Here is a 7,713-nt window from a genome sequence, read left to right as displayed (position 1 = left end):
CATGAATGGGTTCCCTGCTCAGGATATCACAGGGCTGAAAATGAAAGTGTTGGGCATGCTGATTACTTATCTGGAGGCCTGGAAATACATCCACTTCTAAGCTCATTCATGTTGTTGGTTGATTTTAGTTCCTTGGGCTTATAGAACTAATGTCTCAGCTTCCTTGCTTGTTATCAGTTAGGAGCTCTTCTCAGTACTTAGAGGCCTCTCACATTTCTCTCCTTTTGTTGCCCACCAACTTCAAGCTGGCAATGGTACATTGAATCCTTCTCATGCTTTGAATCTATGATTTTGTCTTCTGGTGACCAGCTGGAGTAAAATCTTAGCTTTAAAAGGATTCACATGATTAGGTCAGGACCACTTAGATTATTGCCCTATCTTAAAGTCCATTGATTTGGGACCTTAGTTACATGTGTGAAACTCCTTTCATAGCAACACCTAGGTTAGCATTTGATTGAATAACTGGGAGAAGGTTTGTGTACACACAGGAGAGGAATCTTAAAGGCTATCTTAAAATTCTACCAAAGTCCCCAGGGTGTTTACATGTAGGGAAGTAGTCTTGGAACACCACATAAAGCAATAGAGGATGACAATAGATACAGGGAATAGAGGTGGTACTCATGAATAACTTTAAAAATATTTAATTCCAAGGGATACATGCGGAGGGCCAGAGTTGGCTTCCTTTTAAATTTTTTTTAAAAACATTTTTATTTATTTCTAGGAGAGGGAGAGGGAGAGACAGCGTGAGCAGGGGAGGGTCAGAGAGAGAGGGAGTCACAGACTGAATCAAGCTCCAGGCTCTGAGCTGGCAGTCAGCACAGAGCCTGACGCGGGACTCGAACCCACAAACCGCGAGATCATGACCTAAGCAAAAGTCGGACGCTTAACCGACTAAGCCACCCAGGCGCCCCCAGAGTTGGCTTCCTATAGAAGGTAACACTTGAGCCCATTCGCATAGTTGATAATTATTTATTGATCCCAACTTGTATGTCATATTGTGAACAAGTTTTGAGAGATGAATAGTTAATTTTCCAGGTGGACAGGAGAATGCATTTACTATCCTGAAGGGAGACACCGTATGAAAAATCATGGATACAACAAGTGACAAAGAAGATGGTATTTAATGGTTGAGATGTTGTTCAACCCTACTAGAACATAAAATGTGTATGTGGGGAAAGTGTCTGGAGATAAAGCCAGAGCGAGGCAGGAACCTAATTTATAAAAACCAATGAAGGTTATTCTTAACTTTGTTGAGGAATATTTAAAGTACTATAAAAGTGCAATAAAGTGCACATGTATAAAGTGAACACTTAGATGAATTTTGACATATTAATACACCTGTGAAACCATTACCACAATCAAGAAAATGGATATATTCTATTAGGGCAAGAGAAAACTACTGGAGTAATAGAAAATGTTTGTTAGAAAATATATGTAATCCATCTTTTACCCACTCTATCTCAGGCAACCACTGGTTTGCTTCATTAGCTTACACTAGTTTCCATTTTCTAGAATGTAATATAGATTCATATAGTATGTACCCATTTGTTCTTGGCTTCTTTCACTCATTGGTTTTAAGGTTCATCTATTTGTTGCAAGTATCTGTAGGTCATTCTTTTTTATTGCTGAGTAGTATTCCATTGTGGTGTATAAATATATCGCACTATTTATTTACCTCTTGATAGATACTTGTGCTATTTCCAGTTTTAGTTTACTTAATAATTAAATAAATCTTTTACATTTATTTTATAAATTATTTAATAAAGCTGCTGTGAACATTCATATATTAGTCTCTATAGACATGTTTTTATTTCTTTTAAGTAAATATGTAGGGGTAGAATACATGTCATAACTTTTATCTTTTACTTGTTTTACTTTTAACTTTTTAACTTTTTTTAAATTGAAGTGTAGTTGACACACAGTGTTATAAATGTTCTTGATGTGTTCTGAATATTAAATTCTTTCTTTGATATATGGGCTGTCAATATTTCAATAGCGTGTGGCTTATGGGTTCATCTTCTTTATGATATTTTGAAGTGAAAAAGTCTAGTTTATTGTTTTATTTTTGTGTTTGTGCTATTTGTGTTACATCTGACAAACCTTTGTCTATTCCAAAATCACAAAGACTTCCTACTATGTTTTCTTCTAGAAGTTGTATTGTTTTAGGTTTTACATTTAGGGCTATGATCCATTTTGAATTACTTTTTTTGTGCATGGTATAAGATCAGGGCCAATTTTTTAAATTATTATTTTTATTATTTTTCTAAATTTACATCCAATTTAACATATAGTATAATAATAATTTCAGGAATAACTTAGAACTTAGTGATTCATCACTTACATATAACACTCAGTGTTCATCCCAACAAATATATGCCTTAATGCCCCTTGCCTATTTAACCCACCCCTTCCTGAAAACCCCCCCTCCAGCAACCCTCAGTTTGTTCTGTGTTTAAGAGTCTCTTATGATTTATCCCCCTCCCTGTTTTTATATTATTTTTCCTTCCCTTTCTTTATGTTCATCTGTTTTGTATCTTAAGTTCCCCATCTGAGTGAAGTCATATGATATTTGTCTTTCTCTGACTTATTTTGCTTAGCATAGTACACTCTAATTCCTTCCACGTCTTTGCAAATGACAAGATTTCATTTTTTTTGATTGGTGAATAATATTCCATAGTATATATGTACCACATCTTCTTTATCCATTCATCAGTCAGTGGTCATTTTGGCTCTTTCCATACTTTGGCTATCATCAATAGTGCTGCTATAAACATTGGGGTGCATGTGCCGATAAGGGTCAATTTTAAAAATATATTAATATACAGTTTATTTAGGATGATTTCTTAAAGACTTTTCATTTCTTGTTCAATTGTTTTGGTGACTGTTGAAAATAAATTAAGCAAATGTGGGCCATAGAGGGGTTTTAAGGAGAAAGATTATGTCCCATACATGTAAAAAAGTCATTTTTTTCATTAATTCATTCCATAAATATTTCTGACAATTTTGCAGTATGTCAAAGTGTACCACAGGTAGAGTCTTACCCGCATTTCTGTCTTTAAAACTAGAACAGGGGTGCCTGGGTGGCTCAGTTGGTTAAGTGTTCTACTTTGGCTCAGGTCGTGAATTCATGGTCCATGAGTTTGAGCCCTGCATTGGGCTCTGTGCTAACAGCTCAGAGCCTGAAGCCTGCTTCAGATTCTGTGTCTCCCTCTCCCTCTGCCCCTACCCTACTCATGTCTTGTGTCTTTCTGTCTCTCAAAAATAAATAAATGTTAAAAAAATAAAACACAGGGGCACCTGGGGGGCTCAGTCGATTAAGGCTCCGACTTTGGCTCAGGTCATGATCTCACGGTTCGTGGGTTCAAGCCCAGTGTCGGGCTCTCTGCTGACAGCTAGCTCAGAGCCTGGAACCTGTTTCAGATACTGTGTCTCCTTCTCTCTCTGACCCTCCCCTGTTCACACTGTCTCTCTCTCTCAGAAATAATTAAAAATATTTTAAAAAATTAAAAAAATTAAAAAAATAAAACACACTAGAACAGAGTCTAACCCACACCAGATCCTTGGAAATGTTTGTTTAATAAAAAGGAAAGACAAAATAAGATATAGTCTTTACCTCCAGGGTTCTAAGAATCTATAGTAGGAAGAAAGATCTTTGGTCAGAGTGGATGAATCTATAAGCAAAGAGATGATTGAAAGCAAATTCAGCCCTTAGGTAAAGAGAATATGGGAAGGCATTGAGCTAGTGTAGTGATAGTGAAAAGTGACAATGAGTTCAAGACATACAGAGAATGGTAACTGATGAGAAGGAGTTTAAGAAGTTTTCTAGATTTGCAGCTTAGGAGATACAAAGGATGGTATGCCTGGGTGCCTCAGTTGGTTGAGCGTCTAACTTTGGCTCAGGTAATGATCTCATGGCTCATGAGTTCAAGCCCCACATTAGGCTCTGTGCTGACAGCTTAGAGCCTGGGGCCCGCGTCAGATTCTGTTTCCCTCTCTTTCTGTCTCTTCCTCATTCGTGCTCTGTCTGTCTCTCTCAAAAAATACGTAAACAGTTAAAATTTTAAAAAAAAAGAAGATATAAAGGATGGAGTAGGTATAGTGGGGTCAGAAGCAGGAATCCATACATATATCTGAGTGTGCTTGGGCAGAAAAGGAAGTACAACCTATCTCTTGCCTTCAAAGAGTTTAGAGCTCTCATAAAGGATGGAGACCAGTGCATAGAGAAGATGAAGCATGTACAAAGAAAGAGGCCAGTGAGAGATGATGGGAAAGTAAAGAAGAGACTGTGAGAAATGGCATTTAATTAAGACCCCAGAGGAAGATGAAGATTTTCATTGTTTGAAATGATTGGAGAACATTCCAGACAAAGGGAACAGTGTGGGTTAAAACAGAAGGGTGTGCCTGTACATGTAATGTTTACAGGTCAGTGAGTGGTGTATTGTAAGTAAGGGAGGGCAATGTAGGTTTAGTGGGATTTGAGGCTGAAAGAAAGGGTAAGGCCAAATGATATGTGTGATATTTTCAGGTACCTGATTACAAAGAGCAACTATTCTTTGTCAGGTCCTATGTTAGACTCATCTGACAGATTAGCAAGATTTGGTCTCTGTCTCTCAGAAATTAATTCTTTAGTGAATTAAAAAACCCAATAAATAATGGTAAAGAAGCTAAAATATGCAACAAGGACATATCGAAAGTGGAAGGCACAAAGTAAGGAGTAACTTACTTTGCCTTCAGGATATCTTGACTCAAGAATATCTTAAAGGGCCAGGAGAGGTTTCTGGAGGACATTGAGTGGAGCTTTCCAAGAAGGCTTTCCAAATAGAGGCGGCAGCATGAGCAGAAGTGTGGAAGTACGTGTGCTCATGCTCTGCATCTCTCTTATTCCTTTCTTCATTGCTTCTAACTAAAGGAAATATGCTCCTAAAATCTGAGTTTGGGGCCAGTCCAGTCTCAACTGGGTTAATTTAGTCTACCAAGGACCATAGAGTCTTTTTGCAGTATCAGGCACTGGCCAGTCTTTAATGATGAAGCCAACTTTATTTCTCTTTGTGTTTATTTTTGTGTAAATCTGCCTCAGAAATCTTACATGAAGGAGTGATTTCAAGGTAAGATTCAGGTTCTCCTGGATTTCCATAAAAACTTTATTCACTTCTAATTATTTGGAGTATAGGATTTAGTTCTGTTTAGGGCAGACAAACTTTTGATTGGAAATGCTAAATTTCCAGAGGTTTCTACAAAGTTATTTGTTGTTTTCTTGGCTCAGTGGTCTCTTCTTATCACCTGTCTCAGAGCTCTGCAGTGTCTTGCATTCTGATAGTAAGAAGCCTTAGGGGGGACAATGCAGGCGTTTGGAATTTCAAGTGATTCAGCATCACTGAGGACATGACGTGCTAGAAATGACAATCTCTCCATTTCCACCTGCCAGAAATTCGGGGACCAGTAGCAGCCTCTCCAAGTCATGAATATGATGAATAGCTTTGTGCACACCAGGCGATTATCTTATTCAGGCTGAGAAGATACTTTCTAAATAAAAGCTTGAGTTTCAACTCAGAAAGCACTTTAAGTGTATTGGAATCTTTATGTATATAATCTGTTTCATTGGGTTCTCTCATTTTCATTGAGGCCAAGAAATTGTCCTGATTGCATAGGACATGTTGGGTTTCTTGGGAAACAGATGCTAATGTGAAGTGTATTTGTCAGCTTAGGCTGCCATAACCAAATACCGTAGATTGAGTGGCTTAAGCAACAGAAATTTATTTTCTCACAATTCTGGAAGCTGGAAGTCTGAGATCAGGGTGCCAACATGGTCAGGTTGTTGTGAGGGCTCTCTTCCTCACTTGCATATGTCCACCTTCTTCTCACTGTGTGTTCATGTGATTATTCCTCTTTGAGTACACATGGAAACAGAAAAGAGATCTCACTCTTTCTCTTCCTATAGGCCATTAATCATATTGGATTAGGACTCCACTTTTATACTCTCGTTTAACTTTAAATACCATCTAAAAGCCATGTCTTCAGATATAGTCACAATGAGAGTTATGCCTTTAATGTATGGATATTTTGGGCAGGGGGTGGAATTAGTTGAGTCCATAGCACAGAGATACCCCGCAGGAGGCTTATGAGCCAGTACCTGGAAAGAAAGACAAAAAAGCAGCATTGAATAAAAGGGAGAAGTTGGGCTGTGAAGCAGTCTCACGTAAGATGCCAGTTTACCCTACAAGGAGCTCTGGAGCTGGGAAAGGCCTTACAGGGTTGTCCAAAGTTAAGGCCTTTTTATTGCCATGTCATTCAGTCATGGATGGGAATTGCCTCTAGTGAGAATTCTCTTATTATCTCCTTGCTGATCTGTATATATTCTGAGGATGTGTGGATAGATTCCTAGGTTGTTGCCTTTATTCCCTGGGAATGTGGAAAGCCTTGTTTTAGATTCTTAGATGATGGTATTGATGGCTCATTCCTCAAAATAACTAACTAACTAACTAATTAACTAACAGAGAGAATCCAGACAAAAGGATTGTGCTCCTGAAGTCAGTCAGGGATAAAATACTCAAAATCTAGTTTTAGGAGAAAATGCAGAGGATAGCAGCATCAAAAATATACATTACCTTGGGTAGCTCAGTTTCTAACAAATCTATGCATCAGTCTTTATTTTCCTAAAGTCTAGACTCTAGAAAACTGGCTGGCTCAATTAGCTAAGTTGACCATTTCAGTTCCTTACGTCTCATCTAGAAAATATTTACTATTTCTTCATCTTCATATATTTACCTATTACAAACTATTTGGGCTTTATCAGTCCCTAATCTCACGAAATTAAATCTTTTCATTTTGATCTCCTTAGCCTGCTGCATTATGTCCTTTATAGCAATCCCTACATGTATAATTACCCAGTTAATGGTTAATTCTCTGTTAGAGTGTTAATCACGTGAAACTGGGGAACTGTACATATTCACCATTGTATCATTACTATTTAGTACACTGCTTGGCACAGTGTTCAAATATTATTTGTTGAGCAAATAAATGAATGACTCAATGATGTTAACAAGGCAAGAGTATTTAGGGGTCATTTAGTACCTCTGATCTCTGACAACATATTGACATGGATCACTTTTTTATATTACTTTTTAATAAATCAGTTTAAAAATGAATTATCCAGATTGTACATCAACATACTTTTTCCTCAGGCCATCACTTTTGGTAAAAAAGTCTCAAGATCTTCCTGACATACATCAATAGCAATCTGTAATCATGAAAAAGTCTGTGATTTTAATTTGTCACCCGTGGCCCCTGAAAACATATTATGAGGTTCTCACAGCGAGATACATGCATCTATTCATATCCTTTACTAAAGGACAATCCTTTATCATGGAGAGCTTCCTCTTTGAAGCAATATGGGGAGTACTCCAATACTTTCATGCACATTATTTCACTTGATATTCATAACATTCCCATGGAATAGATAAATAAGACACTTTCTTTCCATTTTATTGATTAAAAAATCAAGACAGAAAATTTAGGAATTTATTTGGGATCAAAAACCTAATAAATAAAGCCTTGGTCTTCTGATTCCAAATTATTTTCATTTCCTATAGAAATTACTATTTTTATAGAACTATTTTATAATTTGATTTATTTTCTAGTATAAATATAGAAATATTATTATATATAGTTAGAATTATTTTTATTTCCTGTGGTTTCTTTCTAATGACTAAATAA

The 7,713-nt window shown here is 36.9% G+C and overlaps 1 long non-coding RNA gene across 1 annotated transcript in view; it reads right to left on the bottom strand.

Annotated features, from left to right (window-relative positions):
* Positions 1–6,070: 6,070 nt before the first annotated feature.
* Positions 6,071–7,713, bottom strand: part of LOC144241755 (uncharacterized) — a 67,979-nt gene continuing 66,336 nt past the window's right edge. The window contains exon 3 of the long non-coding RNA XR_013338183.1: positions 6,071–6,130. This is a non-coding gene — a long non-coding RNA (uncharacterized LOC144241755). The remainder of the gene's footprint in view (positions 6,131–7,713) is intronic.

This window comes from Crocuta crocuta, unplaced genomic scaffold (assembly GCF_008692635.1).
Source record: "Crocuta crocuta isolate KB4526 unplaced genomic scaffold, BGI_CrCroc_1.0 scaffold17, whole genome shotgun sequence".
Classification (NCBI taxonomy): Eukaryota; Metazoa; Chordata; class Mammalia; order Carnivora; family Hyaenidae; genus Crocuta; species Crocuta crocuta.
The sequence above is the reverse complement of the archived record's forward strand: the minus strand, read 5'-3'. Positions and strand labels throughout refer to the sequence as shown.